The sequence below is a fragment of the Alligator sinensis genome, unplaced genomic scaffold (genome assembly GCF_000455745.1).
Source record: "Alligator sinensis unplaced genomic scaffold, ASM45574v1 scaffold213_1, whole genome shotgun sequence".
NCBI classification, from domain to species: Eukaryota; Metazoa; Chordata; order Crocodylia; family Alligatoridae; genus Alligator; species Alligator sinensis.
Genome location: NW_005842019.1, coordinates 2,280,092 through 2,296,084, shown reverse-complemented (window position 1 = coordinate 2,296,084; position 15,993 = coordinate 2,280,092).

Genomic DNA, 15,993 nt, shown 5'->3' with positions numbered 1-15,993 from the left:
TCCATAGAAAGTATTTTTCAAATCTAGGAAGAATGACATTTAATTCTACTTTTTCAGTACAATTGCAAATAAATGCAAACATAATATATTTAAGTAACAGATAATTTACTAATCTATTCTACCATCCATGCAGTCTTCAGCACTAGTTCACATAACTTAGGCCCCCTTCTCCATGTTATATATATTATGCAATTACCTTGTTAATTGTGCAATAAATTTAGACTGCCTTCATGTGCAAATTAACTATGGTGCCTTAAAAAGGTCCAACCAACTATAAAGTTATTGCTCAAAAATATGTAATAACATTATAGCTTTTTTCTGTCAAGCTTTAATTTACACATCTAGACAGTGTGCGATGGGGAGACCACAGGTGCTATGACCTCCCAATCACTGGGAAGCAAAATGCACCACAACGCTGGGAGATTACAGCTACCGCAGTCTCCCAGCTGTGGGGTCTCTGTAGTACCTACCATCTCCCAGCCATTTCAATCTCCCAGCTGCAGGATGCTCCATGCACCCCCAGAGTTGGGAGATCACAGCTGCACTCCATGGCTGACTTGGGAGGTGTTGGACTCTCAGCAGATGGGGCTCCCACCACTGAAGCCTGCTTCTTGCTGATGTAGGAGGAGCCCAGAATCAGGCTCCCCTTGCACAGGCAATAAAGTGAGATGGGATTTAAAGCATGATCTAACAATCATGCCTTCTACTATGCAAGCATGGCATGGCAGGAGGTGTAATTGTGTGGATTGCTCATAGATCCCATGGTGCTTTTACCTGCATGTGCCGAGCAGTCCTAAGTTATGTGAACTCGTGCTGAAGATTGCATGGATATGGATAGTAAAGCACAGAATCTTTTGCTATGGTTTCTTTTATAGAATCTCTGTTATACAGTGGAATTCAGATTATGCAATGGATACAATTTTCATGCAATACCTGCAGAGTGATCCTAATTTTTTGTGTTTTTAGGGTCTTGAATTCTTATCTCAGTTACATGTTTGTCACCTAGATATAATTAACGGGGAGAATAAAGGACACACTCTAGTACAGACTTGCATTCCTAATAATGTTTTATAACTGATACTTTCAAGGGCAGTTTTTCACTTATGTGGTTAAATTAACCTGGTTTAAGGGTTTTTGCCATTGATCTGCTACTTATTAATGTTAACTACAGCAATGCAAATTTTGTATCTACCCAAATCCAAAAAAATCTTGAGTTATGCAGGTGTTTTTGAAAAATTTTACTTGATGTGATATATACATGTTTCTTTGTATAATTGCCAGATGGCACATTGAGTCTTTTTAATAACACTGCACATAAAAACAAATGAACATATAAGTTTTGGCTTTGAAAAGATTATTTTTAGTTTGAAAGCAATATTTTCATAAGTTAAAACATTAAGAAAAGTATAGTAAAATATTCAGGTGCTCAGTTCCAGACATGATCATAATTAGAACTTTCAACCTACTCTCTAACTCAAACTGTTTAAAACTCTAAATTATGTTTTAATTAGAATGGAATAACTTGAATGTAGTTTGGCTGTGGCACTTACTTTCACTGAAGGTTATCCACCCATTTGTGATAACTAAGAATTAATTGCTGTTGTTAATTATTTATTGCTATTCATATTTAGAAATATTTATGTATTTCTTCTACTCAATTTTTTCAAAATTAGAAGACATTTCACCTGCACTAAAAATATGAATGGTGTAAAAGATGACACGCTATAAAGTTTATTTTTTTCCTGTTGACAGAGCTGTGCAAAACTAGAAGACACTATATTTATATTCAAGTTATTCCACAAAAGCTTTACAATTTACACTCCTGCAAATGTCACGAGTATACTCTATTTTGATAGGAATTATCATCAAAGTTCCTGAATTCAGAATGGAAATGCCTTAGAAAGGTATTTATTCAAAAAGGTGTTAAGCATCTGCTTAATTTTAAGCATGGAATTAACTGCACTGAAATCAGTATAAGCATGTGATTAAGTGTTTTGCTTACTAGGGATGACATTATTTTTAGTTTTAAAAGAAATATACGCTTATATGCTTTGTTGAATCCATGTTTTTATGATTTCCTTTCTTCACACAGTTGTTGTATAGAGTGAGAAACCTCAAGGCATATTTTTTAAGCAGAAGACAGGGCAAGGTGGAACTTTAAAGATAGACTTCTTCAGAGATGCATAAGATTTTATAGGTGACAGCCCACTTCAGACACTCCTTTCCTTTCCCTTCCCTATCTTTTGAATTTAAATTGCTTTAAACCCTTCTATTTAGTTCCCCTGCTGTCTTCGAATCCATTTATAGCATTAGTCTAAGTAGGCTGTTGCCTATGAAAGCATATGACTGAACAACTTAGGCTACCTATAGACATGTTCATTCACATTAGAACACGCCAGTGTCATCTTACTGTCACGTGTATTAATCTCCCATGCATTTCAAACTGGCCACGGGGTGCTTTATCTAATACGCATTGAATGAGCTTTATATAAATTGTCCCGTGGCCATTTGGGGCATCTTTACACATGCTCTGGGAGAGGGGGGTGAGGGCATGTTTTAATTAGAGTGGCTCCAAAAGCTGTTCTAATTAAAATGCCAGGAGCATCTTGTGTATCAGAGTCCCTGCACTTTAAAAAGGTGGCAGGGGCGCTTTATCTAAAGCTCATCAAATGAGCGTTAGTCAAAGTGCCACCACCACCATTTTGAAGCGCAAGGATGCTGATACATGAGATGCAAGGCTGGCTGGAGCACAGTAATTACCACACTCCAGCAGGCTCTATTAATCAAGTCTGCTCTGACGCACTGTAATTACAATGAAAGCAGCCTCCCGGCTTGTGTACAGGCACTCTTTAAAACACTGCAGGGCTTAATACACATGATGGTGAGCTATTTAATTAGAGCAGCTGTCTAGGAACCTCTCTAATTAAAACACCCACTGCCCTGCACCCCAGCATGTGTATAGGCTGCCTTAGGCAGAGCAGCACCTTACAAACTTTCTCCTAACTTCAGAATAACATAGCTAACTATCCATCATAACTTTCAAGAAGTTCTCTGATCTAGGTAAGTGCCTATTTAGAAATAAAATATGCTGCACTTCAGGGAATAGGACTTCTTACATGATTATGTACTAGTCTATGTGAGTAAGGACTGTATAATCTAATATGATTGTGTAGATATACATCCCAGCTAAAAATACCCCATGTGAAATGTTAGAGGCCTCTCAACTAGATAGGAGATACACATAAGGAGTTGTATATTTTACAAATGTACTTCAGCCTCACTTCAACAATAATTGCAGTTGTACTGTTAATAGACATACATATACAACACTTAGAAAAAAGATCTTTTATGCAGCACAGTTAAGAAACATCTCAGTTACTTTCACTTAACTGTTCAGACAGTACATTATATCAACGATAACTTATCAGATGTTCACAATATTCCACCTCCAGCAAGCGTTGGATGATCATTTTAAAAGATGTTATCATATATCAGAGCATATATCTAATAGTTCAGAATTTAGATTAAACTAACATTATTTTGATCTGAACTGCTTGGTATTCAGTACTGATATTAACAAACCCAATAATGTTTTGTGTTCAACTTCTGCTTAATGGCTTACATGAATTTGTAAACAATGTTTGGTTTCTTTCTGTTAAAATAAGCACACAAACTACTGTATTGCAAATGGGATGTGAACAAAAGTTCAACGAAGTCATTCCATTCTAAATGAACCATTAAAACCTTACCAGCTTTATCATAGGATACAAAAATAATGCAAGATATCCTTGAGAAACTTCAGAGATTGGCTTCATTAGCCATAATTTAAATAAAACAGTTTCATCATACTCCATTCATGTCACACCCAAGTTCTGTTTAGGGCATTGTTCTCTCCAAAGTGAATTCATTTATTTTATGTAATACCTTCTTATATGCTCATACAGTGCAGATAACTTAGTAAGTGAATATGGGCACCTATACATACACACATATATATAGAAATACTAGAAAGTACACATGGTAGTTCAAGATTTTCTGTACAATAAAAATATCTTCAGCTTTTTCTTTTCCTGATTCAGAGGACCCATTTGGTACAAGCACCCCCTGCTGGTAGCATCCTGAAAGTTTGCTCTGCATTAAGTAATATTAGGTAACATTTTGCATTGCAACTGATTTATATACACATAATATACATAATATACACATATACACATAATATACACATAATTCTGTATTTGTACACTGCTTCAGTTGCCATTACATTCAAATGGGACTACTGGAAAATATCATCCCTACATAAAACATATACAGGTTCAAAGTATCCTTGTTTTATTGCCTATTAACAATAAGCTTCATCAAATTTTAAAAAGTTGCAATCAATTATTCCAGCAAGGAACTATACATTCACTAGATTCACAATATAGTTTGAGTTTAGACAAATGCTGTCCTATATATTTTCTAGGAAACTTAATTCTTTAAAGACTATTGCCTGTTCCTGCTTTTTGAAGTCATTTATCTTTGTGTGTGAGAGAGAGAGAAATATAGCAGGTTTGTCTTAACTTTTGTGAAAATGCTTCTAAAATACTCCTTCATGGAAAAACAAAAGCGTACCTGTACAATTATCTTCTCAAAAATACATCTAAAATACTAAGCAACTTGCCAGTTTATTGAACACTTTTTAAAAATTAAGACATTATTTCAGCTTATTTGTACTTTTTCTAGTGGTAACTGTTGTCTCAGATAGAAATATGGCTGCAAGGTCACTGCACAGATTTTAAATAACTACTGAATTGTTTTATTCCACATTTTCTGAGTTGGAGGCACATGCTCATGACTTTCAAAACACCTCTCTGTTAAGTTTTGAATTGTATTGTAATATATTGTAAAATGTATTGCACGACTATAACCTATTGTATCCTGTAATGCAGAGCTGTCCTACTTGCAAGCCCCTGGGGACTTCACCGAAAGGGGCTACATATTGCACAGGCCTCACCAGGCACACCATGTAAATGTTCCACCCACTACTCAACTGGGAAGGTTAGTGAGCAGACCCTCCACCACTGCACCAGGCACCCCCACCACTGGGCCACTAGAACAGTCCCCTCATTCCACTTGCTGTCATAATCCCTCCAACCCAACCAGGCTTGGCCCTGGACTCACCCTTACTCCCCATGCTGCCCTGCCCCCTGAAGCAAAGGCAGGAAATAGCATCCAGAGGAGAAGGAATGAGCCTGTAGACAAGAGATACCAAAGTGGTAGGGGAGCAACAGCTAGGGGAGAGTCCAGGGGCCACATATTAGGCTCTCATGGGCTGTGTAAAGTCCATAGACCAGCATTGGACATCCCTGCTGTAATGGAAAGGATTCATCTAGTAAGGTTGTACAGAGTGAGACTATGGTGTATCTCATACAACTCCAAAAAGAGATGGGGAGGCAAGAAGCCTGCTCTAGCTTTTATTGAATTCAGCAGAGACAGGATTGGTTCATATACTATTTTCTTCTGGGCTCTTGTACAGAGGCCTACCAATACGTAGCAAAAGAGCAAAAGTGCCTGTGCATAGCCATTAATAGCTGTGGTACTCAGCATCCCCAAAAGTAGAGAAATGGGGTAGGTGACTGTGAAAAAAAGTCCTTACCTAATCTGTACAGGTGAAAAGAGCTCAGTAAGTGCAAAAGACACTCTGGCTCATCTGCCATGCCAATGTGTGTCCCTAGAAACTATCTTAAAGACTTCTAATTGAATATACTTTTTTGGACCCCAGCTGCAATGCAGTCACTGGTCACCTTATGCAGTCTGGACAAAAGCATTCAGTCCACGAATTTTCCAGATTTAGTATATAATACTGTTTTATTGTTTTCTAAGAGTAGTTATAATGGAAAAATATACTTGAAAGTTAGGAAAGAGAAACTACCTTATTCTTCAGAAGAATATTATTTTTGCATTTGAAAAAAGTATCAGTTCTTGCTTAGTTAGCAGCTCCAGGGATATTAGGGCATTATCAATCTCAGTGCCAAATAATATTCAGTGATGTTCTCTGCCAAATTTATATTCTAGTCACATGGTTGATCTGAGGAGGGTTAAATTATTCACAGGCTAAAATTAATACTTAAACCTCATCTTTGATACCAATTAAGGCAACCAGCCCGAATTATAGGTTAGGTGACAGTCTCCTCTTTGGCTGCTAAAAGAGAGGCACTGCAATACAGTTTGAAATAATTCAGTTTAATTTATTTGACTAGCAAACAAAAATGTAGGTGAAAATAAATGTATATTCTTATTTGGATATCCTCCTCTTAACTCGTAAAATATATGTGTATCTATAGACTGGTCGTTCATCCTAGGGTTGCTTCAGGTTTTGGGGAAACCATTCTTTTGGAATCATTCTAATCCAAAATCTGAGGGTTTCATCTACACACTGCTATATGTCTGTGCCTTTTTGGGCATGTCTGCACCTTGCCTGCATACCTACACAAACACAGTCATCCTTCTAGAACTAAAAAGATGAGTGAAGAATAGCGAGGAAGAGGCATCACTACAAATAAAAAGATTATCAAGAAGTTGACTTTTATGCAAGATGTTTGTTGTGATTTTTGTGGTTTCATTCAATGTTTGGTGGCTAGATTGTGGTTAAAATATCCCCTATGGTTTTCTAAACTCCACTGATTGACAGAAATGAACTTAATGGCTAGATAGAAAGTAATAGCTTGTAAATGGCATGCAGATGTCACATACTGCTGAGTTCCTGGCAGTCCAGGAGGGCGGAAGAAGCACAGGCTTCTATGTCAACTAAGTGTCATGGCAAGGATAAAGGCAAAAGATTCTTCTTTTACTTCAGGTTTTGAAGATGGTGCTCTGATTAGTTCATTCCTTCAGAGTTCCTCCTCAGAAACACTTTGGGAAAGCAGAATGAAACATCCCGCTTTCAAAATCATTAGTTTATGAAGCATTGATTCAGATGTATCACTCAATAAGGTATGGTAAAGTAAACTTAAATGTAAAGTAAGTTCCTCACTTTCCAGCCTGGAAAGTCCAAAAAGCCTTTGATTCTGGGGCAGATGACATCAGCTTTCAGGCTGAGGACTACTAACTTACGGTAATGAATTTGAAAAGTCCCTAAATAGTGTAGAAATGCAAATTTAGCATCAAATTGGAAGTAAAATCATTAGAATATCATTCATACTCACTCAGCCATAAACAACAGTCCTTTATATGCTGAAGCTTAAGACAGATATTTAATTTCACTTTGATATTTTGACACTTGGGTGCCACTTGTATTCCAAATGTAGTCAGATTTCTGAAATAAAACATTTGCTGTAAAAGTCAAAGTTTAGCCTTGTCAGAATAAACAGTATTATATTCATCACAAAAAAATCATTAGTTGAATCTCAGTCTGTATGTACAGACTTATGCGAATCACAAGCATCTTACCAGGTCTGTTACATCTTCCTTCCCTTTTTTTTTATTTTGTCAATCTCTTTATCAATCTATCTCTACATCTATATTTCATCCTCAAAAGTGACATTATTTTATGTTGACCGTGTATGTTTTTGTCTCTGAACAGTCTCTTCTTCTGAGGAACAGTCCTATCACTGACAGTAGTGGCTAATAATTTCCTACTATTGCTAAGAGTTGTCGATAAGATTCCTGGAAAAGGTTAGATATAATGGTTCTCTTCATCTATTATACATGGAGCTTATAAGCAAGTCATAAAATCTATGCCTTAATTGGAGAAAAATCTGGATCCTAGGATAAGTATTCATAGTACAATAATACTATGAATGAGAGAATTAAATTTGTTCCATCTATAAACCTCTTGGGTTTTTGGGTTTGTTTTTTTAACAGCTATGTCTCCAGAGGTCTAAACCACAGCAGTATACTTAAATGTAATTTTATAAACTGGAGTTAATATATTTTGTTAAAAGATTACCTTTAAATAGTAATGGACTCTGACCTCGCTAGATATTGTTACACACTAGCCAAATAGAAATCCATATCTGAATCTTGTCAGCCGCTTGTTCTCTGAGCTGGCAGAAGTTTAACAGCACTGCAGAGGTGAGAGGCTCAGGTGGCAGGGAATGCAAGACTGTGTACTTCAATAGCCATACCTGCCTGCTGATTAGTAATGGCACTGATAGAGCTCTGCAAAGAGATCTGTTCAGCCCACCTGCACAGAGGAGAGTAATAAAAACAGAGCCTTCACTGAGAAAGTACAAGGGTAGTAGGATATACAGTTTCCATTGGGAACCTGCCTTAAAGGTCATGGATTTCATGACTTGCCTAGATTTGAATTCTCTGAACTTGAAGGGCCCAATTTATATGCAGAAAGTAGTGCACAGGTCCCATTTAGAAAATGCATGTAGGCTGAAGCAACTGAACTCTAGAAGAAGTTATAAAATATACAAAAGTAACTTTAATCTGAGACACCTCCTGCTGGATTAGAGCTAGGCAGGTTATCATGGAGTTCATGGACTATATCTGTGATAATGTGCAGGATACCTACACAGAACCTGATATAAAGCCTTTTGAAGTCAATGGGAAGACTTCCACTGATTTCAGTGAATTTTGAAATAAGGTTTACAGTGAGCCCACCACCAGATAAATACATTTGCTGCTAGGATTAGTTCTGTTTCATATAGCAGCTGCTATATGTCTACGCAGACACAAAAGATAAGGGACTGTGTCCTGAAGCACATTAAAATTAATATGAGTTCTACCTGATTAAGAATTGCAAAATTTGGCTAACAATAGAAAGAAAACTGCAAAAAAAGTCATTAAAAGATGCATAGCATTTTTTTTCACCTCTTGAAATACTGCGTGTCATTGAAGGTAGGCCAGTTCTTCTTGACCCGGTACAGACATTACACATAAACTGATCTAAGTGATTGGAAATGGATCTAAACCTATAACTGTACAGAAGTTCAGTGCATATAGACTGGTCTAAAAATGGTGGAACCTGGACTAAGATAAACCTAATTCAATGTGCACTCAAATCTAATTGATTTAGGTTAGACCACTGAATCAAACTTCCATAAGAAATCCCCTATCAATTCAAGATAGATGTCTATCCCCTGACATCCTAGCCTCCTTTGCAGCCCCTGTGACCCCTCCCCTTGCCGTGACATGTGCTAGCACTTGGTCCACACTCAGCTGCTCTGGCCAGGCACCTGGCAAGCCCTGCCCCAGAGTCAAACCAACGCGGACCCTCTCCCTAGCCCATCCTTCTGCCTCCAGCCATATGTCAGTGGGGAGGAAAGGGAGGTGTCGATGTCCTTAGCAAGAGCTCTGGGACATGGGAACTCACATCCTTGGGCCATACCCCTCTACCTCTTCATGAAGCACTCCATAATGTACACACACACCTGATGCTGAGCCCAAGAGAGCTCCTTTGCTTGAGTGCAGGCCTGTGGAGCATGACCCTGGTACCTGCATACCCAGCCAGGGACCTTCATACCCTTGTGCTTAGGCACAGAGCCATGGATCCTGACTCTGTCTCCTGTACACCACATCTCAGAGGCCAGATATGGGCATCCTGACATACAGACCCCTTCATGGACTTCCCCTCCCCACTCCCCCCATGGCTTGCTTCTGGTGGGTTGGGGTGGCAGAGAGCAGAACATCAGGACTGGGTTTGCATGGAGGCAACCCTGTGATTTCCATGGCTCTGGAGGAAACCCTGTGATTTCCATGGCTCAGCCACTGCAGGCAGGTACCTGAGCCATGGGTATCTGGGGTGCTCCAAGGCTTTTTTGGCCCACAGCTATAGGGTCCCAGAGTACTAGGGAAGGACATGCTTCACTGTGCCTGGCAGCCAGTTAGGGGTGGCCTGGATGTTCAGCTGCTCTCAGCAGTCTTCAGAAGGCCAGGGAGCCTGTGGGGCATGCTCAGAGGCATGCAGGAGCTCCTACAACTGACAAGCCTCAGCCAGTGCAGGCAGCCTGTGTGCTCCACCACTAAAGAATGAATGTGTATACTGTTCATTACTGATCTAACCCAGGCTGCTTACAGAAAACTGCATAATTTAGATTGTTTCCACCTTGAACCTTTTGAATATCTGTACTTAGCCCTTAATTTGTTTTTTAGTAGATAGTATAATGGAACTTCCTAGCATAATGATTTTGCCCAGGGCATTACTGTAGTGCATAGTAGTAAAATAATATTCTGAAATGAAAATAATTTTTGATGCTGGTATGATAAAGAGTCACATTGCCAAAATATCAGAAAGATAATGATGAATTATGGAATCATTGAAAAAACAAGACTGGGAGGGTCCTCAGGAGGTCATTTAGTTCAATCCCCTGCTCAGGATGGACAATCATTGTCCAAAATATCCCAGCCAAGTGTTTGTCTAATCTGCTTTTAAAAGCATCCAAGGAGAGAGATTCCTTAACTTGTTGCAATTTAAGGTAGTTATTTCTTGTCTTGTCCTGCAGCCACAGAGAATAAGCTATCACCATCCTCTTTATAACCACTCTTCATACATTCGAAGACATATCAATTCCCCCTCAGTCTTCTTTTCCCCAGACTAAAAATAATCTCTTTCCTTCCAAACATTTCTTCTAAGTCCCGCTTCCTACTCAGTGGGCACATCTACATGTGCAATTAATGTGACTGAATATATGCTGGCTCAATTTGAGCCAAAGTAGACTAATCCTGATGTCACTGTCTGCACATGTTTTTAAGCACAGAAATTTACTGTACTGCTGAATGCCATTTGTATCTGACAGGACTATCCAACAGCACAGTTGTTGGCTACAAAGGACCAACTCACAGGATCATAATAAATTCTAGTTTATTGGACAGGATGTGAAGTTACCAATAAAATAATACATGCACACTTTAAGTTATGGATGGTACTGGCCACCTTAGCACATACACACACACACATGCATTCACTTATTGAAACCCATGTAGTATAGTGTGTAGTGGCTGCTTTAGTGATTGTGAGAACTGATGTCAGTATGTCTACCTATCCAAGGCCCTGGAGTCTGCTGTCAATGGTCAGCTTCCTTCAAGGTGCTGTCTTCTCCAGAAGGGGGTTGCCTACTCGTCCTTCTGTTGGTAGGTCAGGTGCTGGATGAGAGGGTGCCACTGAGGTTCACAGTTCATTGCCTTTTATCCCTTTCTGGCAGACTTGGGTAATCCCCCAGCATCCCTTTGACTACCCAATCCAGAGGTCGCTGTCCCATGTGGGTCTTGAGTAATGCATGACAGCTGACAGTCACAGGGCTCTGCCTGCTAGTAGTTTCAGGCGTCCATCCTTGACTTATTGACTTAATGGCTGTATTGTCATGGTGTTACAGGAATAGTCCATAGGGTGAGTGCTCAGTTCCAGGAATCAGTTCTTTAGCTTAAAATGGAGTTCCTTTGGCTAGGCTATTGTCTACTCTTGATCATCATTCACTCTCATTCACTCAACAGATTTTATCACTTTACAGTTACAATTTCAATGTAGTTTTAACAATGGTCCAGGGTGTAACTTCATTCTACAGGCAGTACATTCCTTAAGAGCTTAAAAGTATAACATATACAATACAAAATGCCATGGTAGAGATGAGACAGATGAAATATGAAAATGCACTATGAGAAATATATAAAAATGCAATGTGAGGTAGTGAGGATCAAAAGCTATTGGGGACAGTGAGTGAGTTAGGTTAACACAGTATATATTTACAGTCTTTGCAGTGGATATTTTAGTTATTTTGTTTTCTTTAGTGACACTGAGCTTAATTGATATATAGATGTAGTTTCTAGGTTTATCCTACAGACAGACACTTCATCTTTCTGGCTTACTCTGAGCCTTGCCACACCCATGCAATGAGTGTGCTAGGTCTCTGCCAATAGTTAGCAGGAAAATAAATGCACAAAATGGGAGGGGGTGCAGGTAAGAAGGGGCTTCTGTTAATATCCATGTCCAGAAGGGAAATGTACAAAGGGGGCGTTTTGCTACACAGTAAATTAGTGTACTGCACCCTACTTGCCACAGATGTGTGGACAATGATGCTTTATTATGCAACAAATTAGTCTGCTGTGAAGTAAAGCATTTTGTATAGATGTGGCCAGTGTATTTCTCATTAGTATAAGTAATCACACTGGATAGATAGGCTTCAATATGAAGCAAAAAATAAATACTTGGTAATAATAGCTGGAATTGTGGGGTGCGGGGGGGGAAACAAACAGCAAATGGACCTTTTTCTGCAATTTGCATTTCAAAATGATAAAAAAAAATGGCCTTGAAGAGGAAAGGGGAGGTTCAAAGGATTGGAAAACATCACTGTCATTGGGATATTTTCAGTGTAAGGAATTCGGCTAATTTTTAATTTATTTTGCATTGTAAGGGTCACATCAGGGACCTTTATAAACTAAGATTTGTATAAACATGTAATATACGCAATTTTAACACCAAAATGTTTACAGTCTAGGTTACAAGGAAACCATTTGATGAGAAAAAATAACTGGGGTAGAGAAAGACACTACGAGAAAAGACCATCTTGTTCTATTTTCACACAGCACCAGCATACACAAGTCCTGATTCATGACTGGCTCCCTTAAACAACACTAATACAAATACTAAATAAATATTAATAAACTTATTCACTGAATGCTTTCCTATGGAGGTCTATCAGCTAAGCACCCAAGTTCTAGTCCTAGTCAAGATATGTGTTTGTTTTAATATGTTACTGAAATAGCATCACAAACAGCTTGTGTAGCAGGATTTTTTGCTGAAATAATGAACTTCCTGTGGATATTAGAAATTATTTATGGAAAGGGAAGTTTAAATTCATAGTTATAAATAACTTCTGAGAAAAAAAAAACTGTTCAAAAGGGCATAAATCTTTACATAAGAGTACAGAAATGGACTGTGTAACCTGTTTGCCCCATTAGACAAATCCAGTTTCGAATATTAAGTAATCACTGTAATGCTGCTAATGAAGAAGTTCCAGCTCAAGACGTACTCATTAGGGCTGTGTGAAATGGCTGTGTTTTGATTCAGTTTTGGATTTGGCCACTTCAGAAGACAGTGATTCATTTCGGTGTTTCGGATCACTGTCCTGTTTCATTTCAGCCAAATCTCCTCTGAATCGCTTTTGAACAGGCTGCAAGCTTTGCATAGCCCTACTGCCCAGCCAGGCGGGACTTGGGCTTGGCAGCTTGAGGCCCCAGTAGGAAGCAGGACAGGGCCATGGGTGGCTCATCCAGAGGAGGGGCAAAGCCGCTGTCCTCTGTGCAGATGAGGAGATCCCTGCGCAGATCTCTGATCCCTGTCATGCCAGGTTGCGGGGCAGAGAAGCACCGCAGAGCAGCGAGCCAGCCTGCTGGTCCTTGCCACATGACTCGGCTCTTTAGGGAGCAGATATCCGTGCTGGGGTTCTCCTTGCTGCCACTGCCTACCCCGCACTGTCCTGGATGTCTGCTCCCTGCAGACCCAGGTCACGCAGCAAGGACCAGCACTGCCCTGCCGCACAACCTGACTCTGCAGGGAGCAGAGATCCATTCTGAGGGTCTCCTCGCCTCCACTGCCCGCCCCACACTGGTGGATCTCTGCTCCCTACTGAGCCAGGTCACACTGCAGGGACCAGCACTGCGGCAGGGACCACAGGGCAGCAGCATATAGTTGTTTCCCTGCAAGCCCGGCTCTGAAATTCCAAAATTTTCTGAAACATTTCCAAAACATTTTGGATGCCTCATTTCATTGCAGAGATGTTCTGGAGCCTTCCACTTCAATTTCGATTCAGTGTTTTGGGCACTGAAACAGCCCAAAACACCTCCAAAATGAAATGGCTGCTGAAATTTCACAGAGCCCTAGTACTCATTGCAACTGTTCAACAAATAATTCTCTCTCAATAATTTAGAAAAATCATGACTTTCAAGGTCCTCTCAATCTTTTCACAAATCATTCATGAGCAATGAATAAACTGTTGGTATGAAAATATTCAAATAGCAGTTACCAAAGCAATTCAGCCTTCTAGTAGTTAAAAAGTATTACTTGTGGCCTTGCATTTCTTCCTTTTAGATTTTTCAGATTTTGTCACAACTCCTGCTTCTTCTAAACATATTATTACAGGAAATTTCAATATTTCTGTTACTACTTTGCTCCTAGCTTTTTTTCTCTCTTGGAAGTCCTGGCTTTTATCCAAGCTAGGAATTATTCTTTCACTCTTCCTCAAGTACCTCCTTCACAAAATAATCAGTCTCTCCTCAAGTTCACTTTTATTTCCTGGGGAAAAAAATGGAAAAAGGGACTTTTTTACATGAAAAAAGTTTCCCTTGAAAGTCTGACATCAGCTCCCATAATAAATTGGTTTTCTTAGGCCCCTGGCAGATGTTACACTTAAGACATGATTAACTGCTTAATCATATCATAAGTAGTAACCCAGCCACATGTTCATACAATTAATGGGGTGACAAAACAGGGAATAAGCTACAAAGTTATTAAACAAAATGTGTGTAATAACTTTTTGGCTGGCTCTCATTGCACGTTATGTTTAATGCGTAATCGGGTGAATCAGCTGGTCAGAGCTACCAGTATTGGGGTGCATTGGAGCCCTTTACTCTGATGCACCCCATGAGGCTGGAAGCACAGATCAACTAAACTGCTGCTCCCACCCCAGAGATACACCAGAGCTCTAGACTCAGATGAGCCACTATTAAATAGAGGGCAGAAATCCCAGCCTCAGGGGTACATTAAAGTCATAGTCATCAATGTGCCCGAGGCTGGCATTAGCACTCCCAGCCTCAGAAGTACACTGGAGTCAAGGACTCTGGTGAGCCTCTGAGACTGAGAGTGTCAGTCAGCTGATCAGAGTTCCCAGCCTTGGGGGTTCATAGGAGATCCTGACCGACGTGTTCCTGAGGCAGGGAATGCCGTTCAGCTGACTAGCTTGCTACTTGCCAGTGCAGGGGAATCTTGGGATCATGACCCTGGGCTCTCCTGCACTGGCACTATGGTGCAATTTAGATCTGATCCCAGATCCCACAATTGTACCTCCTGCCAGGTACATGTAGCATGGCAGGAAGCACAGTTGTTGGTATCCCACATCATATTCCATCTATCAGGGACCTTAGTACTAAATCCTACAGAATCCTTCCTCAGTCTCATTCCCAGAGATGTAAGATGTTTTTACAGTCTTACCATTAGCCACTAGAAAATATAAAAGTCCATTATTTCTTTCAGTTCAGGTGCTTAAGATTCATACACAAAACGAATGTAACATACAGTAAATCTTTGTGCAGTTTATTAGTAAGTACACAATATGTATTTCTACAACACACTAGAAAGTGTACTAACTATCCTACACATGAAAATTACAGTGTGGAAAATGTCCTGTGCCCACTCCTTTAATCAGTTTTATTCCAGGTTAGTTGCTTGCTCAATGCAAATAGGTTCTCTTGCCTCTGCCTGTTCAGGGGCTAGAACAGCACCGATGGCCTGGGAAAATATCTGTGGGTGTGTCTACATGTTCATTAATGTACTTTAGGTAATTCGCATTATAGTACCTCCATTGTAAGGTACTAGAAAAAGGCACATTAGTCCATTTTAATGCACATTAGCTAAAGAGCACAAGTTTTTTGTGATACTTTAATGAACATTAATATAGGCTAATGTGCATTAAAGGACACATGTAGAAGCATCCTGTGTGTACATTTCCAACTACAAAGTAGATTAAATATAAAGCAAAAACCATGGTATATTATTGAACCATACCTGTGTTATGTATTCACATCCTTATTGTTTATCTACCTGCAGTCTAAATACAGCACCTGCTTGTGACAAGGTAAACACATTGCAGTTTGTAAAGGATTTACAGATCACTGCCTCCCATATGGCTCAGGATGGAGTTCATAGGGCCAACAGAGAATTTAGAGGAAGGATGTATTAGACCGAGAAGGATGTATTAGACTATATTGAGAAATTCCTGATTAAGTAGTCTTTCACTGGAAAATACCAATCCAATAAAACCAACATTTCTACAGAAAAAAATATATCTTGAATCA